At 52.9% G+C, this 27,762-nt stretch overlaps 2 protein-coding genes across 4 annotated transcripts in view; both read left to right on the top strand.

Annotated features, from left to right (window-relative positions):
* Window positions 1–27,762, top strand: part of SBK1 (SH3 domain binding kinase 1) — a 63,858-nt gene that overhangs the window by 26,966 nt on the left and 9,130 nt on the right. Inside the window, exons 1-2 of one of the 3 annotated variants that reach the window (XM_050773951.1) lie at window positions 10,086–10,927; window positions 12,180–12,489. The exons of 1 other annotated variant lie outside the window; for it this stretch is intronic. The gene's annotated coding sequence lies outside the window, so the exon portion shown is untranslated. Of the gene's footprint in view, window positions 1–6,449; window positions 7,266–10,085; window positions 10,928–12,179; window positions 12,490–27,762 lie in introns of those variants that run through there. One more of the 3 variants, XM_050773952.1, reaches the window with a different exon arrangement.
* Window positions 5,043–27,762, top strand: part of TUFM (Tu translation elongation factor, mitochondrial) — a 250,029-nt gene continuing 227,309 nt past the window's right edge. Inside the window, exon 1 of the mRNA XM_050773947.1 lies at window positions 5,043–5,047. The gene's annotated coding sequence lies outside the window, so the exon portion shown is untranslated. The remainder of the gene's footprint in view (window positions 5,048–27,762) is intronic.

Raw genomic sequence — 27,762 nt, 5'->3', positions numbered from 1 at the left:
TACTCCCCCTACCAGTCCTATTTCCTAGGTGCCATCCCAAGGGGCAACCACTCTCATGATTTTAGGGTTATTCTTCTCATTACTTTTATTTTTTGTGGAAACAGGATCCCACTATGTTGCCCAGGCTGGTATCGAACTCCTGGGCTCAAGCAGATCCTCCTGTCTCAGCCTCCCAAAGTGTTGGCACAAGCCGCCGCACGTGGACCTGCAGCTATTCTTCTCATATGGGGCTGGCACACTTTCAGCTGCAAAAAAAGTCAGAATTCCCAACTCCAAGAGGCTCCAAGTTCAATCGGCTCAGCAGCTCCGCGATGTCACGGAGAAGCAGGTTCTTTCCCTGGGCACCACCACACTGTGTTTCCCCTCATCAGTGGCTCCCCGCTGGCCATGGCCACAGAATTGTATTTCGGCATGGCAATGGAGAGCTCATCAGCACTTGTGCTGGGGCACTGTTTCTCACGGCAGAACGTACACTCCAAAAAGGGATGGAGATATTCCAGGATCCATCACCCCTTCCAGTGCCTCACATCCCGGGCACCTGTCCATCTTCCATCCGATCCGTCTTGGGTTCTGGCGGACCTCTTGGTTTTCCTATCAGCAATAACTTGGTCTGTGTCTTCCAGTGGTCCCAGGGAGGAGGTTCTCCTCTACAAAAGACCATTGTGCCTGGCACAGTGGCTCATACCTGTAGTCCCAGCTACTCAGGGTGCTGAGGTGGAAGGATCTCGAACCCAGGAGTTCAAAACCAACCTGGGCAATAGAGCAAGACCCCTTCTCAAAAAAAAAAAAAAAAAATCACAGGCCAGGCACAGTGGCTCACGCCTGTAATCCCAGCACTTTGGGAGGCCAAGACGGGTGGATCACATCACCTGAGGTCAGGAGTTCAAGACCAGCCTGGCCAACATGGTGAAACCCTGTCTCTACTAAAAATATGAAAATTAGCCGGGCATGGTGGCACACACCTTTAATCCCAGCTACTCAGGAGGCTGAGGCAGAAGAATCACTTGAACCTAGGAGATGGAGGTTGCCAAGATCGCACCACTGTACTCCAGCCGGGGCAACAAGGTGAGACTCCATCTCAACAACAACAACAAATCATAAATGCAGACCAACAAGCCAGGAATGCCTTCTCTCTGTCATGACTGGAGACACAAGGAATCAAGAGCATCACAGGACATGCTGGGGAAATCCCCAAATGCCATCAGTTTCCCAAAGCAGGGAGTCTATCATTATGGCCGGCTGGACACAGTGGCTCACACCTGTAATCCCAGCACTTTGGGAGGCCGAGGCAGGTGGATCACCTGAGGTCAGGATGGCCAACATGGTGCAACCCTGTCGCTACTAAAAATACAAAAAGTAGCTGGGTATGGTGGCGGGCGCCTGTAGTCCCAGCTACTCGGGAGACTGAGGTAGGAGAATTGCTTGGAGCCGGGAGATGGAGGTTGCAGTGAGCTGACATCGCACTATTGCACTCCAGCCTGGGGGAGAAGAGCGAGACTCCATCTCAAAAAATAAATAAATAAAATAAAATTAATTAATTAATTAAATTTAAAAAAGAAAAGAAAAGAGACCAGACTAGGTGGCTCATGCCTGTCATTCCAGCATTTTGGTAAGCCGAGGCAGGCAGATCACCCAAGGTCAGGAGTTTGAGACCAGCCTGACCAACATGGTGAAATCCCGTCTCTACTAAAAATACAAAAAACAAACAAACAAACGAAAAACAACCTGTAATCCCAGCTACGTGGGAGACTGACACAAGATAATTGCTTGAACCTGGGAGTTGGAGGCTGCAGTGAGCCGAGATTGTGGCATTGCACTCCAGCCTGGGTGACAGAGCAAGACTCCATCTCAAAAAAAAAAAAAAAAAGAAAGAAAGAAGGAAAATAAAATCATGGCTAAGTTTTTTCTTTGTGTTTTGCTATCCAAATTATACCCATCAAGACCCTCTCTGGAGAGCTGGCACTTTTGAACTAGCAAGAGTGGCTTATCCCTAGATGTCAGGGACAAAGGACTGCACCATTGCAGGCTGCTACTTCTTTTTTTGTTTTTGTTTGTTTGTTTCGTTTTGAGAGAGAGAGTTTCACTCCATTGCTCAGACTGGAATGCAATGGTGCAATCTTGGCTCATTGCAACCTCTTCCTCTCCAGCTCAAGTGATTGTTGTGCCTCAGCTTCCCAAGTAGCAGGGACTACAGGTGTGCACTACCATGCCCAGTTAATTTTTGTATTTTTAGTAGAGATGGGGTTTCACCATGTTGGCCCAGGCTGGTCTTGAACTCCTGAACTCAGGTGATCTGCCCACCTTGGCCTCCCAAAGTCACCACTTCTGTTCCTCTCTTCAGATGTATTGTGTTGGTTCCATCCTCTGAGAAGCAGGCAAGGTGGGCCAGATGTGCAAACAATTTATTGAGGAAAACCCTTGGGAGGGACCAAGGAGGAAGGAAGAGGAGGCTGGGAAGATCATCAGACTGTACTAGATCTAACACGTGGAAGAGAGAGACAGAAGGAAAGACGACGGGATAGGAAGACTCTTCAACTGCAGTGCAGTGAGAAAGTTTCTACAAAGTCAAGGGGGAGTCCTTGATCCAAAGCTGCCCATTCAAGGAGTCCTGTGTCTCCATGAACAGACGTGCCTTAGTTCTTTGGCTGGGATCGGCTCGTGGGAAGCAAACTAGAGCCTTCCTGTGTGAACCACAGATGGATTTCACAGCTGCTGCCCTTGGTCAATGACTTTTCCTGAAGTCAGAGGTCTGAGTGGCACATTTTCAGGGCCGTCACATTCCATCCCTCGCACTGCTCAGCTCTACCATGGATCCTGTGAGCCTCTCTTTCTATGGGAAAACGTCGAAGAGGGAGATCAGTGGAACATGCTAGAGCCCCCGCCTCCTTGCTGCAGTTATCGAGAGCCATAACCAGCGCTTGTTCTTTCTTCCTTCACTATCCATTCTAAATTATCCACACTCTCCACTGTCGCCTTGGTAGGCCTTGGTGGGTTACCTGAATGATGTGACCCGACTCTTCAGTCCTGAGGGAACTAAATTATTGGTTATTGTAACCCATGAATCACTGGATTCCCATATATTCCTCCTTGTCCTCCCACTGTAAAAGCAGCCCTGCCCTCTCTGCTGACCAGGGTCAGTTAGTGCAGCCATGATGGTGCCTTCTCTTCTCCTCTGCTGGTCCCAGAACACATGGAGTCCAAAGTTTCCTGGCCCTGGCCATAGCTTAAATTTAACGGGACCCATGCTGTGTCCCCTGGCTAGAGTGCACTCCCTTTGGGGACCAGGACTTCCCACCCTGTAGAACTCAGAGGGAGTCGGGAAGAGGACTTGATTACCCACAGTGCATGCCAGCAAGCCTTTACTAACTGCACTATGGGTAATCAAAGCCCCAGATGAGGAATCGGGGAAGGTTTCTGCAGAAGGTGGCCTTGAACTGGGCAGCCCTTGATAACTGTGGCTAGGGGCACTGCGAGGCTTGATTTGACTTCTCCCCTCTCTAGGTCTGTTTCCTCCTCTGTAAAAAGAGGAAAGCACTCTCTAAGGGCTAACATTCTGAGACTCAGCTTTTAGACACAGGAAGATGTTTTCTTCCTGCTTTCTCCCTCTCCAGCCCCCTCTTCTGCACACCCAATAACTGAAATCCTGCTATTAGTTTATTTACGGCACTAAGGCCTTGCAGAGGATTAGAACAAAGTTAGGATGAAATCTGAAACTCTTTTACATTGGCAGGATAAGGAGTGTGGGAGAGTCCAAGTGAAGACACAGAGTTCTTAGAAGAGAACTTGTTTGGAAAACAAGGAAGAAGGGAAATGTATTCCAGACAAAGGAAACCGAGTAGACAAAGGTGTACAGGTATGAAAAGCAGATGTCAGGCCAGGCACAGTGGCTCACACCTGTAATCCCAGCACTTTGGGAGGCTGAGGTGGGCGGATCACCTGAAGTCGGGAGTTCACCTGAAGTCTGGCCAACAACGACAAAACCCTGTCTCTACCAAAAATACGAAAATTAGCCAGGCGTGGTGGTACACACCTGTAATCCGAGCTACTTGGGAGGCTGAGGCAGGAGAATTACTTGAACCTGGGAGGCGGAGGCTGCAGTGAGCCAAGATTGTGCCATTGCCATTGCACTCCAGCCTGGGCAATAAGAGTGAAACTCCATCTCAGGACAAAAAAAAAAAAAAAGCTGATGTCAGGGCTGGGCGCGGTGGCTCACACCTGCAATCCCAGCACTTTGGGAGTCTGAGGTGGGTGGAAGGCTTAAGCTCAGGAGTTCAAGACCAGCCTGGGCAACATGGTAAAACCCCATCTCTACAAAAAATACAAAAATTAGCAGAGCATGGTGGTGCACACCAGTAGTCCTAGTTACTTAGGGGGCTGAGGCAGGAGGATCGCTTGATCCCAGGAGGTCGAGGCTGTAGTGAGCCATGATCGCACCACTGCACTACAACCTTGGTGACAAAGTGAGACCCTGTCTCAAAAACAAAAACAAAACAAAAAAAAAGACAGAGGCAGATGTCCTAGAATAGTGTGGCTGAGGTCAAGGCTGAATGGAGAAGAGAGGTCCTCTGTAGGTGAATGGAGACCAGGCTCTAAATGTTAAGGGCTTTGAATGCCAACATAAGGTTAGGCTTTACACTGATGGTACACAGGAAGTCCTTGGTAGTTTTATGTAAGACAGCAACCCAGCCCATATGTATTTTATGGAGCTGATAACCCCAAAGGATTTGGATTCTAGAAAAAAGACAATCGCCAGGCACATTGGCTCATGCCTGTAATCCTATCACTTTGGGAGGCCGAGGCGGGTGGATCACTTGAGGTCAGGAGTTTGAGACCAGCCTGGCCAACATGGTGAAACCTCGTCTCTAGTAAAAATACAAAAATTAGCCGGGCATAGTGGCACACGCCTGTAATCCCAGCTACTCAGGAGGCTGAGCCAGGAGATTCACTTGAACCCTGGAGGCAGAGGTTGCGGTGAGCCAAGATCATGTCATTGCACTCCAGGCTGGGCAGCAGAGCCAAACTCCATCAAAAAAAGGAGGGGGGGGGGAGGAGGAGGAGGAGGAGGAGGAGGAAGAAGAAGAAGAAGAAGAAGGGAGAAGAAAAGAAAAGAAAAAAGACAATCTAGACAGAGACAGGAGGCAGACCAGTTAAGAACTGAAACAATATTCTCAATGGTAGAGGTTGCCAACCTATGGCCTGGGGGCCAGATTTGTCTGCAAAGTGTGTTTCATTTGGCCCATTCAATATTTCTGAATTTTGGGAATTCGTTTCAAACATTTAAAAGTTGGAAGATTTCTGGATTTCCTGCTTCTCTTTGAATATCATCCAGCCACGCACAGCCCACGATGTCTCCAGCTCCCCTCTTCTCCACCCTCTCTATCACTTTACACGCGACCCCAGTCGCTCATGTCTGCGCCTGTAGGTACTTCAGTTTGCAATCCCTGGCTCCGAAAGCTCTGGAAACAGTCGGAGTGGTTGGGAGGATTACGCTGGCTTGAGAAAACAGCCTGATCAAAAACTTGGAAGAAATAGGGAAGGCGTCCTTGGGGGCTTTCTCATTAGGGAAAGAGTGAGCTGCAGGGAGGAGAAAGAACAGGGCCTGGAAGGACGAGCTGTCCCTATCTCATCTCTGTCCTCAACCACCCACTTCATCCAGGCCACCAACTTCCGGTTATCAAACAGACAATGCAACATCCCTTACACCTGCTGCTACCTCTGCCTAGAATCTCCTTTCTTCCCTTCTGTCTGGCGAGCAGTTCCTCCCAGCTGCACTCCTGGGCTAGTCACTGCCTATTTGCAGCAGGGATCGCAAAGGCGACCTCAGTTGGCCAGGGCATCCACCCAGGCCCAAGTTTATGACCTATTCCCTAAGAAGGCTGTGAGTTCTCTGAGGTCTCGCTGGAAATAGGATGCATGGATGGATGGATGGATGGATGGATGGATGGATGGATGGATGGACTGACGGACGGACGGATGGTTGGAAGCGCAGGCAGGCAGGCAGGCGGAGGAACAGGCGAACGCATGGATGAATGAATGCATATCCGAATACAGAACTTGGATTTGTTTTCCCTCCTTCAAACAGACACAGGCTCCGCCCCACAATCACAGACTGGGACAGTCTGGGGCAGTCTGGTCCCGCAAGTGCCAGGAAGCTGGACCAGGTGACCCTCTCAGACTCCCCTGAGCCCTCTGTAACCTCGTTCTCGCCCCCTCGTGGGCTCTGACCTAGAAACGGCAGGGGGTGGGTTGGGGGGGTGGGAGCCAGCTCGGGAGCCACCGGCGCTAGGACCCAGCGCGGCCGGAAGCGGGTGGTGGGGCCGCGCGGGGAGAATCTGCGCCCCGCGACGCGCGGCGGGAGGGCGGGCGCGCGGCTGGTGAGCGCGGTGGCGCGAGGGCGCGCGCCGAGCGGGGCGGACAAAGGGGCGGGCGGCGGCGCGCGAGCCGGAGGGCGGAGCCGCGGGCCGGGCGGGCAGGTGCGCGCGGGCTGGAGGGCGGAGCCGCGATGCCGCGATGGAGCGCAGCCCGGGCGGGCGCCGGGGCCGGGGCCCGAGCACCAGGCGGAGCGCGAGCCGGAGCCGCAGCCGGAGCCCGGGTCAGGCCGGGGGCCGGGAGCGCAGGGCCGGGCTGCTCGTAGCGGTGGCGACCGAGCCCCCCAGCGGCTGAGGGGCTTCCTCCCAGCGCCCGCCGGTGGCCGGGACCCAGTAAAGCCCCCGCAGCCGAGGAGCGCGGGGAGCCCCCCTCCACATTCAGGATCCGGCGAGCCTCGGGGAAGAGGGGGGCCCTCCTGGATCCGACACGGAGCGACTCCCCTGCGGGGAAAGCGGAGACTTCCTCGGTATTTAGAAGACAGCGAGCCCCCTATAGCACCGCAAGAACTCCCCCTCCTCAGTCTGGGCCCCCCAAGACCTAGAACGCAGTGCCCCCCAGGCCGGGAACCCCCTCCCAAGATCCGGTCATTACAACTCCACACCTCAAGACAAGAAGACCCAGCTCAGAACGCCCCTAGATCAGGGGATCCCAATCCCCCCCAACTCCGGTACACAGAAATCCCAAATCTAGGCAGCCGGGGACAGCAAGAGACACCCTCACCAGCAAGAAGCCTCGGGGACCCCCCAAAGCTTCAGTACTGGGGCGACTGAGCCCCTGGCGGCACCGCTTGCACCCCAGTCCATGGTCGTGGCGCCCTGAGCCCCCGGGGCCGGGCAGACGAAGACCGCGACGGCGCCCAGGCCCCCTGCCGCGGCGTCCCCGCGGCCCCAGCCCAGGTAAGCCGGGCCCAGGTGAGGGGCGGCAGGTGAGTGGTCACCGAGGTCCCCATAGCCCTGCAGGTGGGGAAGGAAGTATCGGGTTGCGCGCTCCCCCTTCCCCAGCGTCGCCATGGAGCCGAGGCTGAAGGACGTCTCTTTGTGTCTCGCTTGGAGGAGCCGCCCCCTCCTCCTCTCCCTTCCCCCACCCCACTCCCTAGTCTTGAGGCTCGGGCGCAGTTCCCCGGCCCCACGGGGGAGTGGTGGTGGAGCCCGTTGTACCATGAAGAGAGGGGAAGAGGGCAGAGAGTCCCCCCAAAAGCTGCGAGCCTGGAGGTTGGACCCCAGGTCCCTGAAGTGTGTATACCCCTCCCCCACAGCCAAGCTGAGCTTCTAGTGAAGTCCCCTCCGGGAGGGGAAAATTTGGGGGAGCCCACAGGTGAGGGGCGCTGCCTTATGTGGCCCTAGGTGATGGCTGGGGCTTCGGGTGTGTGTCTTTGTCTGTGAGAGCGCAGGGAAGGGGTGTGTTTGAGAGGATGGATGGGAGTCGCATCTTCCCTGTGACTTGGCTGCCCGACCCAGGCCACACTGGGGGTCTTCACCTAGACCATACTTTGTACTCCCTGTGGGACAGAGAAGGAGTTTGTATCCCCCAAAGCGAGGCGCTAGTTTCTGGGGAGGAGAGGTAGCCTAGATGAATAAGCCATTTCAGGTCAGGGCACCGTTCTGTTTCCATTTGTCCCAGGGACAGCAACCCAAGTCCTTCCCTTCCCCTCCTAACCTGGAGAACACCCAGGTTAAACCAAGGATTGGCTGGCTCAGTGTATCCCAGACAACCAAGGGCCGATTCCAGAGTCTCCCTGTGGCTTTCCAGGTGATATACACGGCGGTACCCCAGCCTGGCCCTCAGTGAGGTCCTGAACCCCAGGTTCTACCGCATATGGGGAAGCTGAGAGGCCCTAGGGGACATTGTACCCTGAAATCCTGAATCAGAGATCCTGAGAAGGAGCTGGACTGCATGGAAGGAACACACTCTGGGCTGCTAGGAGTTTCCCCAATCTCTTCTCTCTGAGCCTTCTGCAGGCAAGCAGTGATGCTGGACCCGTTTGATAGGTGCACAAACTGAGGCTTGGGAAGGCGGGATCCAGGGTACGGCTAGCCCTGCCAATAGTTCCTTCACTTATTCATTCAACAAACCTTTCACCAGTGTCTGTGATGGACCATGCACTAGAGTCGGGGTCCTTTTCCCCACTTCATTCCTATCTCCTTTCTTGATGTCTCCTGATCATCAGACCCCTGGGTACCTCCCATTGGGCCTGTTGAGGTGGACCTGGCCAGGTCCAGCTGACAGATTCTTGACCCCACACCTGAATCACCTGATCCCTGTCCTGCTACAGCCTTGGGAGCCCTGAGCCTGGGTGGCTGAGTCCTCATCTCCCACCTTCCAGCATGAAGTGCCCCCACCCCCAACTGCTGCTGGCACTGACCCAAGGGTGAGGGTGTGACCAGCAAGAGAAGAGGGTGGGGGGCGCTTGATGCGGGCAGACCTCTGGCAGCCCCTCCTGCCGATTTCCGGACAGTTGAGGCAGCCACCTTCAGCACAGGCTGTGGGGGAACCAGGCGCCCTGAAGACTGGGTGACCTTGGGCAAGCATGTGGCACTTCCCAGAGAAAATGACAGAGAGGGAGCCTCTCTGCAGCTTGAAGGGCGGTTGGAGATGGAATTGGGCAGGAGAAGCATCCAGGTTTGCTCTACCCATTGCTGAAGGAGTTCATTTCCCCCCAGTGGGGGTTGTCAGAAGCCCAGGGCTTTGTCACATACCCCACAGGCAAGGCAGTGGAACCGGAGGCTGAAGAGCAGAAATTTGAGTCACTGTGACCAGGGCAAATCATGAGGAGGCCAGAGGAGGACAAGGAGCAAGACCTCCCCTCCTCACTAACCTGCAGTGGCTCCCCATGGAGTCCAAAATCAAGTCCCTGAGTCCAGACAGTGATAGCTCCTGCAGCCTGGCCCTAAACCACCTCTCCTAGCCCATCTCCTCCGTGTCCTCTGATTCTCTCCCTCCGTCACGTGCTCTTCCCCTGACCTGAAAAGCCCCACTCTAGGATGGCTCCGGAGCAGTTTTCTGCCTCCACCTCCCTTTTTGAGCTGACCTGAGCTGGCATGTAGTAGAGAGCTGAATTTGATTGGTTGGTGGCTTGGTGGCTTGGAGGTAGTGGCGTGTGTCTACATGTGCAGTGAGAGTTTTTCTCCACATCTAGACTCGGCTCCAGGAGACGGGAACCAGGTTTATCTTGTCCACACTGCATCAGCATTGTCTAATTCAGAGCCCAGCGTATGGTCGGGCACGTGCTGTAAAATACAGCCTATAGACGATTTTTGTTGGGCCAGTGTATTTTACATGTTTGCCTTTGTTGTGAGTGCTAAAAAAAAAAAAAAAAAAGTCGAAGGGAGGCAATTTCACATTCAAAAGCTGATTTTTGGATCTTCTTGAAAAATCAGATGATGTGGCAACCCCAGGCCACAGCGGGAGAATGACCACCTTCTTTAGACAGGGCCCATGCCTTCCAGTCTACCCACAGGCAGCCCATTCACTCCCTTAGGCCACCTCCTGGACCCTGAAGCTGGCATCTGGGTTTGCAGGCCCAGAAAAATCTTTTTTTTTTTTTGTGAGACAGAGTTTCGCTCTTGTCGCCTATACTGGAGTGCAATGGTGAGATCTTAGCTCCCTGCAACCTCCAGTCCCCCGGGTTCAAGCAATTCTCCTGACTCAGTCTTCTAAGTAGCTGAGATTAAAGACCCAGCCATCACACCCAATTAATTTTTTTTTTTTTTTTTTTTTTTTTTTTTTGAGACAGAGTCTCGCTTTGTCGCCCAGGCTGGAGCGTCATGGCGCTATCTCGGCTCACTGCAACCTCCACCTCCTGGGTTCAAGCAATTCTCTGCCTCAGCCTCCCGAGTAGCTGGGATTACAGGCACCTGCCACCATGCCTGGCTAAGTTTTTGTATTTTTAGTAGAGATGGGGTTTCACCATCTTGGCCAGGTTGGTCTTGATCTCCTGACTTCGTGATCCACCTGCCTCAGCCTCCCAGAGTGCTGAGATTACGGGCATAAGCCACTGCACCCGGCCACACCCAACTAATTTTTGTATTTTTGGTAGAGACGAGGTTTCACCCTGTTGGCCAGGCTGGTCTTGAACACCTGACCTCAGGTGATCCACTTGCCTCAGCCTCACAAAATGCTGGGATTACAGGCATGAGCCACCACGCCCAGCCCAAAAAATCTGTTCAGTGGGCAACCTTCGTCTGTATGTATTCTGCACTCACTGGTGTTCCCTCCCACCCCCATGGTCAAATTAGAAGGTGCACAGAGCGGTGTCCATCCAGGGTCTAAAGGGCTACGTGGTGAAGTGAGCCTGAACTTCTCCAGCCTGGTTCCACTTTCCGCTCTTGATCCCGTCTTGCACCCTTACCCCTAAACTAGTGACATCCAGCAACCAAAAACCTGTTTTCTCTGTCCCACTTGCCCCATATGTCCCAGGGACAGCAAACTCGAGTCCTTCCCTTCCTTTTCTGACCGGGTTCTAGGTGCAGGTCTTGCTCAGGACTCTTGGGGCAGGACTGCTGTCCAGGGTTCCATTCACCCCTCTGACCAGAGAATTGGATGAAAGCTTCTTGCAGCTGTAAGTTTCTTCTAACTTTCTAAGACTAAGTCCAAGTTGGTCTAAGTTTTGGTCAGGCGGGAGAGCTGGGGGCCTAAATATAGGAGTTACTAAAAAATATTGGCCAGGTGCAGTGGCTCATACCTGTCATCCCACCACTTTGGGAGGCTGAGACACGGGGATCATTCGAGGTCAGGAGTTCAAGACCAGCCTGGCCAACTTGGTGAAACCCTGTCTGTACTGAAAATACAAAAAATTAGCCAGGCGCGGTGGCATATGCCTGTAATTCAAGCTACTAGGGAGGCTGAGGCAGGAGAATTGCTTGAACCCAGGTGACAGAGGTTGCAGTGAGCCGAGATTTCAGCACGCACTCCAGCCTGGGTGACAGAGTGAGAGTCCGTCTCAAAAGAAAAAGAAAAAAATTTGTCATTTCCTAAACAGAAATGAAACTGATGGGCGTTGTGGAGTAGCTGGGCTGGGGGCCAGCAGCAGGCCCCTGTCACTGGGCATGGCTCTAGAAGGGAGTGCACCCTTTTTCTGAACACAGGTCTCCAACAGCCTGAGGTCAAAGGAGATACCAGAGCACCATGGTGGAGAGCTCAGGCTCTGGACTCTGCCTGGACCTGAAGCTCACTGTGCTGCTGTGTGACCTTCAGCAAGGCACTTACCCTCTCTGGGCCTCAATGCCCTTGTCTATAAAACAGGAATAATACTGTCTTGCAGGATCATCAGGGGGATTAAACAGGCTAAAGAATGAAAGGGACCTAGGACAGGGTATCCCATATCAAAAGTGCTCACTAACTATTGGCCCTTATTAAATGGGGCGTCGGCAGGTGGGTGACTGAGCCTCCACAGTTACACTTCCTTGGGAGCTAGTCTAGGGAGGCAGAGGCTTCTGGCTCTGTCCTCAAGAAAGGGAAGGGATCTCTGGGAGGCAGGATAGCATTGTGCCATGGAGCTTGCCCCTGCCCCGGGTGTGGGTGAGGGTGGAGGCCCTCCCTGAGGCTCTCCTAGCACTCTGCCTGAGGGCTGGGAGCGTGGTTTTGTGGTTAAAGCCCTCCTCCTTCTCAGCCTATACTTTCCACGTGAGGCGCCTGCTGCCTTATGCTGGAGACTTTCCTGGAGACTTTCTGCCCCAGGAGGATGGGCCTCAGGCCAAAGTCTTCCCCAAACCACCCCTCCCCTGCCCCCCTTTCTGCTCCCCCTTTCAGGTCTCAGGAAGCGGTGGCAGCTAGGCCTGGAAAGGCCAGTTAAAGTCCTGTCTCCTCCCCAGCCACCCTCCCTTCACCCCACCGTTGCCTGGCCACACCTGGAGAGAGAACAGGTCCAGCTCAGCCCCACCTTGGGAAACCATGTAACATCAGAATTGGAGAGGAAGCAGTGGAACATCTCTTAGTGTCGAGTGCCCAGTGCTGGACAGCGTTTTCTCATTTAGCCCTGAGGACAGCACCGTGTTAACCCCAGAGTCAGGATTTGCACCCAGCTCTGTGGGCCACCAAAGGTTTGTGTGAAGCCAGCAGACATCTGAGTGCCTGGGTTTGAAGCCCACCTCCACCATTCTCTGGCTGCGTGACCTTGGGCAGGTCAGTTATCTCCTGGGCCTCAGTTTCCTTTGACGTAGAATGGAGATAATAATAGCTGCCACTTCCTAAAGTCGTGAGGATTAAGTGGATCTGTTGCAGATGAAGAGCTTGAGCGGGGCCTGCTGCTTAAGCGTTTGCTCTGTCCTGCCCTGCTGGGGTATGCAAATAAACCGATCCAGGCCCGGGGACCCGCTGTGACCTCGCACTGCACTAGCACTCCTTCCGGCATGGCTTTAGGCAACCACAGGAGGGGCCGAGGATGTTCCAACTGCCTTTGGGCTTTGGGATGGCCCCAAGGGGCTGGGAGATGGGGCAGGGGTGGGGCTGGAGGGGACCATCCTCCTTTTCCTCCTGATCTGGGCCCAGAGCGGCTGCACAGTGCTGGGCCCCCACTGCCTCCAGGGCAGCTTTTCTGGGTCTGTTTGGGCCCCCCACCATAGCAGGAAGGGGTTTACCTATCCATGAGCATAACTTGTGACTTTCTGAGCCAGGGTTCAAGGCCTTGCAGAGAGGAGACTTTTCCGCCTTGCGAGCTCAGGTGCCTGCCAGCCCTGACCCTAGGTGTCTCCAGGAGGCACAATGGGGCCCGCAGATAACCCAGCTTAGCGGTAAAAAGCACAATCCCTAGATGCAGCTGTGTGACCTTGGACAAGGTGCTTAATCTCTCTGTGACTCAGGTTCATCATCTATAAAAAAGGGGGATGATATTAGTACCTGCCTCTTAGGGTCATTGTGAGGAGTCAAAGAATGAACGTAAAGTGCCGTGAATGGCACCCAGTACCCATTAAGGGTTTGTTGTTCGTTTTCTGCTCAAAGCCCTGAGCAGAAAGGGAAAGTTAGCCCCATCTTTACAGATGGAGAAAACTGGAGGTGTATGGGTGAAGGTGTTTCCTCAGGGTTCCGTAGCTGGGATTTAGGGAAGAGTCTGCCTCCCTTGATACCATTCGCACGTGGTCCACAAGCCAAGGCCAGTCAAATGGACCTGATGGGACCTCACCTGGGCTCCAGGGCTAGATTTCCTGCCCTGTGGTTCCACTCACACAGGGCCATGGCAGTGAGAATTTTGCCAGGGAAGAATCTGCAGCTCTGGCCCCAGGCCTCCCTGAGAACCTCTAAGCTTCCCCACCCCCTCCTCAGCCCCACTCCAAGGACAGTGTGCAACACTGCCACAGCTGGCCTTGGAGTTTCTGAGTCACTTTTCACTTTTCCAGGCTAGGCTGGCTTCAGGAAGGGTTTGTTCAGGTCTGCATCCCGCCCTGCATCCAAAGGGTTTGTTTGGAGTGCATCCCACTTGGAGTGGAAGCCAGGTCCCCGCCATGGCTTCGGAGGCCCCGAATGACAACGGCCATCTCTTCTCACCTGTGCTCTCATCTCCTGCCCTTCACTCCCTTATCCCTGTGCACATAGCAGGTCCCACCTCTAGGCCTCCACACAGTGCCCTCTGCCAGGAGAGCCCGCCCACCACAGTGCCCGTGTGTGTGCAGCCTTCTCCATGGGCTGGCCTCCCACCCACAATTCCCTTGTCTCTTTCCCTGCTCTGCTGTTCCTTGAGGACTTCTCACTGCCTGACACACATCTGCTCATCTTGGTCATTGTGTGCCTCCAAACTAGAATATGAGCTCTTTGAGGGCAGGACAGTTTGTTTGGTTCACGAATGTATTTCAGACCCAAAAATAGTACCAAGCACATAGTAGGTGCTCAACAAATACTTTTTTTTTTTTTTTTTTGAGACGGAGTCTTGCTCTGTCGCCCAGACTGGAGTGCAGTGGCCGGATCTCAGCTCACTGCAAGCTCCGCCTCCTGGGTTTATGCCATTCTCCTGCCTCAGCCTCCCGAGTAGCTGGGACTACAGGCGCCCGCCACCTCGCCCGGCTAGTTTTTTGTATTTTTTAGTAGAGACGGGGTTTCACCGTGTTAGCCAAGATGGTCTTGATCTCCTGACCTCGTGATCCGCCCGTCTCGGCCTCCCAAAGTGCTGGGATTACAGGCTTGAGCCACCGCGCCCAGCCAACAAATACTTATTGAATATTTTGGAGCCAGATAGATAATCTCTACGTGACTTCTTAGCTGTGTGACACAGGACACATCACTTAAGCTTCCTATCTTTTTCTTTCTTTTTTTTTTTTTTTTTTTTTTTTGAGATGGGATCTCACTCTGTTACCCAGGCTGGAGTGCAGTGGTGCCATCACAGCTCATGGCACTTTTGACCTTCCAGGCTCAAGTGATCCTCCCACTTCAGCCTCTCGACTAGCTAGGACCACAGGCTCATGCCACCATGCTCGGCTCATTTTTTAAAAATTTTGTATAGAAATGGGGTCTTGCTATGTTGCCCAGGCTCATCTTGAATTCCTAAGCTCAAGCCATCTGCCTGCATTAGCCTCCCAAAGTGCTTGGCTTGCAGGTGTGAGCCACTGTGCCCAGCCAAGCTTCTATCTCAGAGTCTCAGTTTCCTGAGCTGTAAAGGACGTAAGGGGAATAATAATAGCTTCTCCTGAAATTGTCGTGAGGTTGAAATGAGTCAATATATATACAGTGCTTATACTTTCAGTGGCTCATAAATGTTGGCTATTACTAATAATACCCTAACCCGCACTGTTATTTTATTATTTCACTTTACTGAGGATGGGGAAATGGGGCCATGGAGACAGTAAGTGGCAGATCCAAAGCTTCCAGGCTAGCAGTGGCGGTGAAAGCCTGAACCTGAACCACAGGCACCTAGGCTGGGCTGTCTTCGGTCCATCCCAGTGTAGGAGCTCAGAGAGGCGAAGGAGGTGAGGGCTGCAGCTGGAGAAGGGCCCATCTCTTCTGGGGCCTTTGCTCACCCAGCCATCTCACCAGAGACCACCACTTGCCCACTGGTAGACATTCAACTCAGTCCCCTTGCCTGTCAGCCAGTGGTGGGCACCCACAGTGCCCAGCATCCTCCATCCTGTTAATACCCCTGAGTGCTGGGCCCCCTGCCTCACCCAGGCAGCCAGGCTGGGAAGACCTCCCCAGCTCATCCCACACCCCCAGGGGCTGCCCCAGGCCCCGCACCCTCCAGTAGCCAGAAGGATAGGACCCAGGGCGCCTGCCTCCCACAGTGCCTCACTGGGGAGAGCAGGAGAGGCTGGAGAGCCTGTTCCAGCTCTGGGCACCAGCTGCAGGAAGGCAGCGTCACAAGCTATTAATAGCCACCAAAGATGTGCCCCAAGAAGGGGCGGACTGTGCACCAGCTGGGAGGGGAGGCTGAGGCAGAGGCCGGAGCCGAACAGGAGTTCACAGCCCTGGGAACCCCAGGCTGCCCCTGGTGGGGAGGGCAGTGAGGAAGAATGTCCAAATGTCTGCAGCTTGATCTCGGGAAAGTCTGAACTCTGCCTCCCAGGCTCCCCATGTGGGAAGTGGAGGAGCAGGGTCAGTTGATCCACACAGTGCCTTCTGGCTCCAGTGGATTCAGGGGTGAGATTCAGCAGAGCCAAATGGCCTCCATCTACAGAACAGAAAATGAAGGCACAGTGAGTGGAAGGCCTTCCCCAGGCTCACCTGCAGAATCAGTGACAGATCCAAGGTCCAGGCCCCTCTGACTAGCAACTGACACCCACTTTGTGCCCCATCCTGTTAAATGAGCATTCCCAGCCCCATTTTACTGATGGGCAAACTGAGGCTTAGGCAGGTGGCACAAACTGCCCAAGGTCACACAGCTAAGAAGGGATGGAGCCAGGATTTATACCCCGAAGGAAAGACAAGGAGGGGATTTGAGAATATTCTCCTCCTTCTCCTTGTGAGCCAAAATAGAATGCTTGCTGGCATCTGTATTTGTGTTGAGGACCAAGGGGAGGAAGAGGCCTTATCTAGAGGCTTGTAGGCTCCCGGGAGCCCTATCCCTGCTGTTGTGTGTAGAAGTATGCATGTGCTACATGGGACATTTTTCAGGGGAGAAGGTCCTGAGCCTCATGGTGCTCCATGAAGGCAGAACTACCAGCTTAGCTCATTTCACCCACTGGATAACTGGAGAGAAGGAGGGGCTGGCCAGGGCTCCCTGGGACCAACAGCAGAGGCCGAAATTTTTCCAAGCACCTCACTAGCCTGGCTTGGTGCCCCCCACCCTCTGGCAGTGAATAGAAGAGTCCACAAGTGAACAGATTTCTGCACTGGAGTAAACAAAGGCGAAGGTCGGGGACATCCTTCAGGGAAGGTGTTATAAGGCAGAGAGCCAGGCTGGTATACCCACCTCAGGACACAGAGGGAGGCCTCCACTTTGGGTAGGGTGTGAAGGGGGCTCCCAGATTCCTCCCCCTCTTCCTGAGCACAGACTGGCCTGCTGTGGGAATTCAGGGGGCAGTTGTTCTCTAGCCCTTCTCTGGGGGTGCCAGGCAGGTAGGCAGGCAGGTGCAACCCCTCCCTGGCACTTTCCTCTGGCACTGTCTGATCTCCTGGTTCTTTTTACTCCCCAGACCCAACTGGATTGTACCTGGTAGGAATTTTCATGCCTACCCTACCCCTTTTCACCTAGTTCCTGCCATTCTCCTCAGAGGTTCATTCATTCATTCAACAAATATTTACTAAGTGCCTTCTATACTCCAGGCACATGTTAGCAGCAGGAGGATACAGCAGTGAACAAGACCAGACAGTAAAATCCCTGCCCTCCAGCTGCTTAAGTTCTAGTGAGGAAAAGAGACAGTCATAATAGATGTCAGAAGTTGGTACATTATATAATACATGAGAAAGTGATACATCCTACCAGGAAAAAAATAGAGCAGGGGATGGGGGGTCGGGAGTGCAGTAGGGTAACCCTGGTTGAGAAGGTGTCATTTGAACAGAACTTGTAGGAAATGAGCCGTGCTGTGGATATCTAGGGGAAGATCTGTCCAGGCAGAGGGACTTGCCCCCAGATAGGGGGCTGGCATGTTCAGGGAACAGTAGGGGGACCAGCGTATTGAGCAGAGGGAGGGAGATGAGGAAGAGATAGGCCAAAGAGTAAATGGAGGGCCATGGTAAGGGCTTTGGAACACAATGAGAGCCAGTAGAGGCTGCTGAGCCTGGGAGTAAGGGGATGCTCCCTGGCAGCTGTGTTGAGAGGGCATAGAGGCAGGGACCAGTTAGTAGGTTGCTGTGGTAGCTGAGAAGTGACTGATGATGGCTCAGAGAGGTGGGAGTGAGTGGAGAGTGACCAGGTTGGGTGCTGAGGTGGCTAAGCACCTTGCTAATGTCTAGTGTTGATTCTAGAGTTATTTTATGCAAATACAAATGAGAAACCTGTTCTTCTCACCATTTCTTTTTTTTTTTTTTTTTTTTTTTTTTTTTTTTTTGAGACAAGTTCTTGCTCTGTTACCCAGACTGGAGTGCAGTGGTGCAATCATAGCTCACTGCAGCCTCGAATTCCTGGGTTCGAGAAATCCTCCCATTCAGTCTCCTGAGTAGCTGGAACTACAGGCACATGCCACCACTCCTGCCTGCTTTTCAAAAAAAGTTTTGTAGAGATGGGATTTCACCATGTTGCCCAGGCTGGTCTCAAACTCCTGGGCTCAAGTGATCCTCCCTTGTTGGCCTCCTAAAGTGCTGGGATTATAGGCATGAGCTACCACACCCACGATTTTCCCCCATTGCAAGGTAGCATATTAACTACCTGGGACTGTCTGGCCATGTCCCAAAGTGACACCGAGGCCCAGAGAGGGTGAGGGAGCTACTGACAGCTGCTGTGTTTCACCAAGAAGCAGCCCCTTCCTACTTGGCTGGGAGAGGTTCAGTGCCACAGCTCTGTGGGATGGGATGAGGGGTGTTGGGCACTCTCCAGAAATTCCAAACACACTCACCCTTTAACCTAGCAAGCCTGTTTCTAGACTTTATCATACGGATTCACCTCACGTGGCAAAATGACTTCTGTACAAGGCTACTGATTGTTTATAGTAATAGCAAAAGGTTAGTCACGACCCAAGTGTCTGTCATTCAGAGTTTGGTTAAATGAATGGCAGTACATCTGTATATGCCTTTCAAGCCCTGGGGGCCTTAGTTCCAGTTCTGCGGCCGTTCCTCCGTGCCTGGCTCCCTATCCTCCTGGAACCTCCCCCAGCCTCGCAGTTAATACTGGACAGGCCTGGGTGCTGTCCACGCCTGCGGTGCTGAAGACAGTGGAGCTGGAGAGAGACAGGTGCTGCGAACCAGAGACTGAGAATAGAGAAGGGGAGACAGAGCAGGGGGACGTTCAGGGTTCAGTCTCTGGCTCTGCCACTGAGGAGCTGAGTGACATTGGGCAAGTTGCTTAACCCCTCTGATCCTCAGTGTCCTTATCTGTAAAATGGGGCTGCCATGAAGATTGATTGACAGCAGCAATGTAAAGCCTCAGCACACTGATAAAATAAATGGTAATTTTTTTTTTCTTGAGAGGGAGTCTCACTATGTTACCCAGGCTGGGGTGCAGTGGCACCATCCCGGCTCACTACAATCTCCACCTCCCGGGTTCAAGTGATTCTCCCACCTCAGCCTCCCGAGTACCTGGGATTATAGCCACGCACCACCACACCCAGCTAATGTTTGTACTTTTGGTAGAGATGAGTTTTCACCATGCTGGCCAGGCTGGTCTGTAACTCCTGACCTCAAGTGATCCACCCGCCTTGGCCTCCCAAAGTGCTGGGATTTCAGGTGTGAGCCACCACATCCAGCCAATAAATGGTAATTTTTACTCTGTCATTTCAGAGACAGTGAAGCATAGTGATTAAGCTTTTGGACACTGGAGTGATGGTTCCTGGATTTGAATCTTGGCTCTGCCACCTATTGGATGTATGATCTTGAACAAGTGACATGACCACTCTGTGCCTCAGTTTCCACATCTGTCTATCGGGGTTAATAATAGTCTCTGTGTCATAGGACATTGTGGGGATTAGGTGAGTTCATTTACATGAGGCACTTGGTACATGACAGGGGTTCCGTGAGTGTCAGCTATTTATCATCACTTTCCTCCCTGTTGGCATCATCAACCTATTCTAGCACCCCCAGCCTCTCTGTTCACAGCGGCCGCTGTTACTCACAGCCACCCCCATCTGTACTGCACTGTGCTGGGGCTGGGGCTGGGGCTGCTGGAGGGAGACAGCACGTTGCCCTGCGATGCCCTGGCTTCTAGCCCAGCCCTGCCCACTGACTTCCTATGTAACTTTCGGCAAATCGCTGTTCCCCTCTGGCCATCAGTCTCTGTGCCTGTGAAATGGAACTGATGATACTTTGTGCAGGCCCTTGGGAAAATAGCTATGTGCCTACAGGGTCACATTCAGGAAAGCCAAGATATAAAAAGTTACAATTTCCCAAACACGTAGAGAATTATTCACCCAGCATTTGTCACACCCTGGCTAAGTGCTGGGAATAGTGAGATGATGAAGGCATAGGGCTTGCTTTCAAGGAGCTCTTGGGTTTCTTGCTGGGTTGTTAATCCCCTTCAAGGCCTATTCAGGCGCCACCTCCTGATTTAGGAAGCCACCCTGATCCTCATTGCCAGGGCTCTGCTTGGACATATTGGAGCCCTGACCATTGCCCTGGCCTCATGGTTACGTGTGTCCATATTTTACCTGCCTCTCTGATTTGTGGGCTCATTCCCACTTGTCTGTTGCATTGCTCTAACATAGGCACCCCATGCCAACACCCCGCACAGTGCCTGAGCCCGAATAGCTTGCAAGTTACATAAACTCAACTCAAACTAGCTGAATTAAGCCAAGAAGGAAGTATATTGATTCATGAAACAAATGTTCAAGAGTATAATTGGCTTTAGGCATGCTTGGCCCCAGAACTCAAAGTCATCGGAAATCTCTCCACCTTTCTCTCCTCTCTGCTTATATCTTCGTTGCTTTATTCTCAAGTGGGCTCTCCCCTTCCCCCATGATGGAAAAGCCAACCCACAGAAGCGGCACAGCTGTGTCCTGCAGCTTTGCAGCCCAGGGTGAGAGGGTCCCTCTTTCCTGATGGCTGCACCAACAGTCCTAGGGCTAGATCTCGGTGGGTCACCTTTGGTCACTTGTTCATCTCTGAACAAGTCACAGTGACCTGGCAGATGGGATCGATCTGCTGATTGGCCAGGCCCTCCCTGCAAAAGCATGCAGGAGACATCCCTTCTAAACTTCATGGGCAGAGAGAGGGCCATTACTGCAAGGAAGGGAAACTGATGTGGAACAGAAAACACCACATGCCCATTCAAGAATCCACTGAAAATATGTAAGCAAGGCAAAGATTGGGTCAAATCTGGTTTTAAGACAGTTTATCTGACTGTGTATATAAGAAAGATCAGGGCTGGGCACGGTAGCTCACGCCTGTAATCCCAGCACTTTGGGAGGCTGAGGGGGGTAGATCACTTGAGGTCAGGAGTTCAAGACCAGCCTGGCCAACATGGTGAAACATGTTGAAACATGGTCTCTGCTAAAATACAAAAATTAGCCAGGCATGGTGGCAGGCACCTGTAATCTCAGCTACTCGGGAGGCTGAGGCAGGAGAATCGCTTGAACCCAGGAGGCAGAGGTTGCAGTAAACCAAGATTGCACCACTGCACTCCAGCCTGGACAACAGAGCAAGACTCTAAAAAAAAAAGAGAGAGAGAGAGAAAGAGAGAGAGATCGGGGCCAGGTGCGGTAGCTCACGCCTGTAATCCCAGCACTTTGGGAGACCGAGGCAGGCGGAAGTTTGAGACCAGCCTGACCAACATGGTGAAACCCTGTCTCTACTAAAAATACAAAATTAGCCAGGTATGGTAGCACACACCTGTAATCCCAGCTACTTGGGAAGCTGAGACACAAGAAGCACTTGAACCTGGGAGGTGGAGGTTACAGTGAGCTGAGATGCGCCATTGCACTCCAGCCTGGGCGACAAGAGCGAAACTCCATCTCCAAAAAAAGAAAGAAAGAAAGATCTGGCGGGGAGAAACCTAGAGGCAGGTGAGGGGTCATATGGAGGTGCAGAGTGGGCTCGGTTCTGCAGGCTAAGGGAATTCAGCTCTGGCCCCCTTGCCTTACAGAGAAGCAAAGTGAAGCAGGTGAGAGAGGTCAGAGGTGCTCAGGGCCTGAAGTTCCACCATATGGCTGCTTTCTTCACAGGGGCTTTTAATAGTAACACTAACCTAGAAGTGAGGTGACCCACCCAAGAACAGTCCTCCTGTCCATGCCTTCCTTCCAGGCCAGCATCTTGTTAAGGATACCCTTGGAGTCTGTCCATGCTAGGGGTACAGCACAAGTCCAGCGGCCTGAGGGAGAGGACCTGGGCGTAGGGACAGAGAATCTCTTGGGAACCCAGTGTGAGAGTCAGAAAGGCCTGTGTGGCATCGCTTGGTGCAATCTCGACCCCCAACGGAGTCCCCAGCAGATGAGCATCCAGCCTCGCTTCTCCATTCCCAGTGAGCAGAGCGCACTTCCTTCCTGCGTCTTCTTACTATGAGTCGATGTCTGCCTGGGTCAGCCTTCGGAGCCTTGCAAAACACAGTGTATGTGAGCATGGGATCTGAAGCCCAAAAGCCTGAGTTCAAATCCCAGCACTGCTAATCATGAGCTCTTAGGCAAGTTACTCAGCCCATCCGCACCTCAGTATAACAGAATACCCCAGACAGGGCAATTCATAATGAATGGAAATTTATTTCTTACGGCTCTGGAGGCTGGGAAGTCCAAGATCAAGGCACCAGCATCTGGTGAGGGCCTCCGTGCCACATCATCCCACAGCAAAAGAGCAAGAAAGAGAGAGAGGAAGGGAGGGATCAACCAAAAGGAGGCCAGACATCCGTTTATGGGGAACCCACTCCTGCCATAACAGCATTAATTCATTAATAAGGACAGAGCCCTCATGGTCTAATCACCTCTGAAAGCACCCACCTCAAGCTAGCGCAGTGGCTCATGTCTGTAATCCCAGCACTTTGGGAGGCTGAGGCAGGCAGATCATGAGGTCAGCAGTTCGAGACCAACCTGGCCAACATGGTGAAAACCCATCTCTACTAAAAATACAAAAATTAGCCAGGCATGGTGGCTCATGCCTATAGTCCCAGCTACTCAGGAGGCTGAGGCAGGAGAATCGCTTGAACCCGGGAGACGGAGGTTGCAGTGAGCCGAGATCATGCCACTGCACTCCAACCTGGGCAATAGATGAGACTCAAGAAAGAAAGAAAGAAAGAAGGAAAGATGGAAGGAAGGAAGGAAGGAAATAAATTTCTTTTCTTTTTTTTTTTTTTTTTGAGACGGAGTCTCGCTCTGTCGCCCAGGCTGGAGTGCAATGGCCGGATCTCAGCTCACTACAAGCTCCGCCTCCCGGGTTTACGCCATTCTCCTGCCTCAGCCTCCCGAGTAGCTGGGACTACAGGCGCTCGCCACCTCGCCCGGCTAGTTTTTTGTATTTTTTAGTAGAGAGGGGGTTTCACCGTGTTAGCCAGGATGGTCTCGATCTCCTGACCTCGTGATCCGCCCGTCTCGGCCTGCCAAAGTGCTGGGATTACAGGCTTGAGCCACCGCGCCCAGCCCGGAAATAAATTTCAAGATGAGTTTTGGAGGGGACATTCAAACCATAATAGTATCTCTTCCTGTAAAATGGGGATAGTGATGGTAGCATCCACCTCCCAGGGTTGCTGGGCTTATTATGTAGTAGATTTAATCCACAGTGGTTAGCACAGTGCCTGGCATATAGTAAATGCTCAACAAATATTTACCAGCATAATTATTCTCCCACAGAGCAGGATAGGAACAGGCCCTCCTCTCTTTACAGGCTAGTCACTCTCCACCCACTTCTGTAACTGGTTCCTTGTCACTCAGTGCCCAGTGTTGTCACCATCCTGGTTAACCTCCTCTGGCCACATTCCAGGCAGCTGAACACGCTAAGGTTCAAATCTAAACTCTCTGGTTTGTTTGTTTTGAGACAGAGTCTCGCTCTGTCACCCAAGCTGGAGTGCAGTGGCACCATCTTGGCTCACTGCAACTTCCGCCTCCCGAGTTCAAGCGATTCTCCTGTCTCAGCCCTCTTAAGTATCTGGGATTACAGGCGCCCACCACCACGCCTGGCTAATTTTTGTATTTTTAGTAGAGACGGGGTTTCACCATGTTGTCCAGGCTGGTCTCAAACTCCTGACCTGAAGTGATCTGCCTGCCTCAGCTTCCCAAAGTGCTGGGATTACAGGTATGAGCCACCATGCCTGGCCCTTTTTTTTTTTTTTTTTTTTTTCCAAGACAAGGTCTCACTCTGTTGAGACCTCCCAGGCTTAAGTGATCCTTTCACCTCAGCCTCCCAAGTATCTGGGACTACAGGTGTGTGCCACCACACCCAGCTAATTTTTTTGTTTCTTTGTAGATAGAGATGGAGGTCTTGCTATGTTACCCAGATGGTCTTGAACTCCTAGGTTCAAGCAATCCAGCTGCCTTGGCCTCCCAATCCAACTGCTGGGATTACAGGCACAAGCTATCATGCCTGGCATCTTTGGGGGGTGTGTGTGTGTGTGTGTGTGTGTGTGTGTTTTGTTTTGTTTTTAATTGATAGAGATGGGGTCCTCACTCTGTTGTCCAGGCTGGAATACAGTGGTGTGATCATGTCTCACTGCAGCCTCGAACTCCTAACCTCAAGCAATCCTCCCACCTTGGCCTCCCAAAGTGGTAGGACTACAGGTTCCATCACTCGCAGCCCCAGATCTGAGCTCTTCTGCTTACTTGCTGCATAACCCTTGAACTGGGGTAGTGCCAGCTGCTGTAACAAACAAGCCCCCAGACCCCAGCAGCCGAACATGATCGAGGTTTCCCAGTGACTCCCACAACAATGCAGATGGGCAATCCTCCACAGCAGGAGGCTTTCACACAGTGACCTGGAGACCCAGGTGCCTCCTGTCTTGCAGCTCCACCATCTTCTGGGGTTTTAGAGTCCTCTGCATCAAACCACTGTGGAAGAAGAGAGCACAGATAAACCTTCCCTGAGCCTTTGAAGCCCCAGGCTTACAGCGACACACATACCACTTCTGTGCACACTCCTGTGGCGAGCCAGTCACATGGCCGGCCTGGATGCAAGGGAGGCCGAGAAACGTGGTTCCCTGCTGGATGGCCACTCTCCAGCCCGACTTTGTAGTATAGGAAAGGACACACGCATTGCTGAGGGACAGTTGACTGTCTGTGTCATAACTATGGGCAAATCATCCACCTCTTGGGCCTCTTTTGTTGTCTGTTAAATCGAAGGCATCACTCGGTTGTGGTGACAACTGCACAGCCCTGTGCGTTTACTCAAACCATTCAATTGTTCACTCCATGGGCAAGTTAGGTGGTATATAAGTTATACCTCAATTAAGCTGTTTTTTCAAAATAAGAATTCAGGCTGGACGTGGTGGTGCACACCTGTGGTGCTAGCTACTCGGGAGGCTGACGCAGGAGGATCATTTGAACCCGGGGGTTCAAGACCAGCCTCGACAAAATGGGGAAACCTCACCTCAAGCAAATGCAAATGCTTTAAAAAATAAAATAATAGAAAGCACTCCCCCCTTCTCAGGGGTTTTACGAGGACTCAGTGAATGAAATTTTTCCCAGTTGGCCACACCATGTAGGTCTGTGTGTACATGTGTTTCTGTGTGTGCGTGCATGTGTGCATGCGTGTCTGTGTGGATGCTTGTGCGTCTGTGTATGTGTGTTGGGGGGGAGAGCAACAAGGACTCCAAAGTAGGCCTGAGCCAGACGATGAGTTGGGTGTCGTTTCATAAGGTGGTGCCAGCACTTGCCGACCGCCAGCAGGAAGTGGTGGGCGGTTCAGTCTTGCTTCTTGCTTGGGAAACCCTCCCCCACCACGGTGGCCCTCCCAGCATGTGGCAGAGCCATGACTACTGCCATGAAGTCGGGGGGGACCCCCACCCACCCTGGGCAACACAGATGGCAGATGGAGGCCTCCCTTGGGGCCAGTGAGGACACACCCTTGAGGCGTGAGATGTGTGCACCCTTCCTCCACCCTCTTGAGTGTGGGTGGATGCGGCGCTGACTGCCTGGCATGAACAGAGGTCAGAGAGGCCTCCGCTGCCTGGTGCTGGCAAGTTCACAGCCATCACATCCACAGCTGCTCCTGCAAGTGGAGGCAGGGATGACCAATGACGAAATACTTTGAGGGTTGAGTTCCCACTGAGACTCAGCCCTCTTCTGGGCCTCAGTTTCCCCACCTGGCTGTGGAAATCTGGCTGCGATGTTCCCAACATCCTGCCTTGGGAAAGCACCGGAGTGAAAGGTACCAGCTTTGGAACCAATACCAATGCTAGCTGTGTGACCTTGGGCAAGTTATCTAGTCTCTGTGCCTGTTTCCTCATCTCAAAAGCCGGTGCCGCAGCTCACATCTGTAATCCCAGCACTTTGAGAGGCCAAGGCGGGAGGATTGCTTGAGGCCAAGAATTGGAGACCAGCCAGGACAGCATAGCGAGACCCTGTCTCTATTTTTTTTTTTTTTTTTTCCTGAGATGGAGCCTCGCTCTGTCGCCCAGACTGGAATGCAGTGGCGCGATCTCCACTCACTGCAAGCTCCGCCGCCTCCCGGGTTCACGCCATTCTCCTGCCTCAGCCTCCTGAGAAGCTGAGACTACAGGCACCTGCCACCACACCTGGCTAATTTTTTTTTTTGTATTTTTAGTAGAGATGGAGTTTCGCCGTGTTTGCCAGGATGGTCTCGAGCTCCTGACTTCATGATCCGCCTGCCTCGGCCTCCCAAAGTGCTGGGATTACAGGCGTGAGCCACCGCGCCCAGCCTTTTTTTTTTTTTTTTTTAAGTGGAGCTAACAATAATGCCTACCTCATATTTGTGAGGATTAAGTGCATTAGTCCTGAGAACGGCCAGGCAGGTGGTAAGTCCTGTGTGAATGTTGGTGCCATTATTATTGTTGTTGTTATTTTATTTCTTCATTGTAGGGATGAGAAAACAAAGGCCCAGAGCAGTGGTGTGACTTGCTCAAGGTCACCCAGCAAAAAAGTGGCGCACATTAGGATCAAGGCCAAGTCTCAAGGTCCATTGCTCCCCCTGTGCCTCTGAAGCCACGTGCGTTGGAACTGGGTCAGAGGCAGCATGTACCTGGCGGATGACGCAGAGGCAGGGATGGGCTCGTGGATTAATTCCTTGTCTCCTGCTGACACCTTGCGGAGAAAAGGCCTGAAGGGAGAGGGAAGTGTAGAAAGAAAAGGAGGAGGGAGGGGACGGTAGGGGGACCCCCAAAGCTGAGCCCTATGACCCAGGAAAGGGATGCAGGAGAGGGGTGAACCCGATCCAGCCCCTGCCCCTGGGGAGCTCTTGGATTGTTGGTGGAGCAGACGGGGACACAGCTGAGGTATTCAACAGGGGCCCTGAGAGAGGAACAGGCAGCCCCTGTGAATCTTGCGGTTCAGCAGAGGCAGGAGTCAGCACGTGTGAGGGCAGCAGGGAAGTTTTCCTGGAGGAGTGAGACCTGGGGATGAGGAGGCACGGCAGGGAGGTGGAACAGGCAGGCGAGACTGTTCAGGAATCAAGAAGATAGGATAGAGGACACTAAAGCCTTAGAGAGGCCAGGGGCGGTGGCTTGGCAGGAGCGTCGCTTGAGGCTAGGAGTTTAAAAGCAGACTGGGCAACATAGCAAGACCCCATCTAAACACAAAAAATAAAAAATTAGCTGTGCACCATGACGCACACCTGCTCACAAGGCTGAGCTGGGAGAACTCCTTGAGCCCAGGAGTTCAAGGCTACAGTGAGCCATGATCTGCACTCTAGCCTGGGCAACAGAGCAAGATCCTGTTTCAAAAAAAAAATTAAAGTAAATAAGTTCATTAAATAAAGCCATAGAGAGTCAGTGTGGGGTAGTGGTCAGAGCATGGGCTGAACCTGACAGTGGGGGGCACACGTGGGGCCCAAACTGAGCCCACTGGTCTGTGTTCCTGATCCAGCCCAGCCCTTCCCAGGGCAACTCTGAGGCAGACACCCCAGAGGGCAGAGATGAGCCAAGCATCCCGTCCCTGGGTGTGGGAGGGAAGGAGAGCTTGTAGCCACTGGTGGCCACCAATTAAGCTCCCAGGGGACACAGAACAGCCTGAGGTAGCCTTGCAGGGCCAAAGCCCAAGGCGGGAGGATTGCACACGTGTGGACGCGTGTGCTGTACGCACGTGGACCGCCCACCTCAGCAGCCCTTGGGGACTCCACAAGCATCAGGAAAAGTAGGTCAGGGGAGCAGCCCAGCGTCTCCCTGGTGGGCGTGGGGAGGAGTTTGAGGCAAAGAGGGCTGCGTGCTCATCAGAGCCCCTGGGGGACAGGCCCGCAGTCCACACAGAAAGGGCCCAAGGACGCGCTGGCCCCAGGGAGGCCTGCACAGAAGCAGCCTTG

This window comes from Macaca thibetana, chromosome 20 (genome assembly GCF_024542745.1).
Source record: "Macaca thibetana thibetana isolate TM-01 chromosome 20, ASM2454274v1, whole genome shotgun sequence".
In the NCBI taxonomy this organism is placed as follows: Eukaryota; Metazoa; Chordata; class Mammalia; order Primates; family Cercopithecidae; genus Macaca; species Macaca thibetana.
The sequence above is the reverse complement of the archived record's forward strand: the minus strand, read 5'-3'. Positions and strand labels throughout refer to the sequence as shown.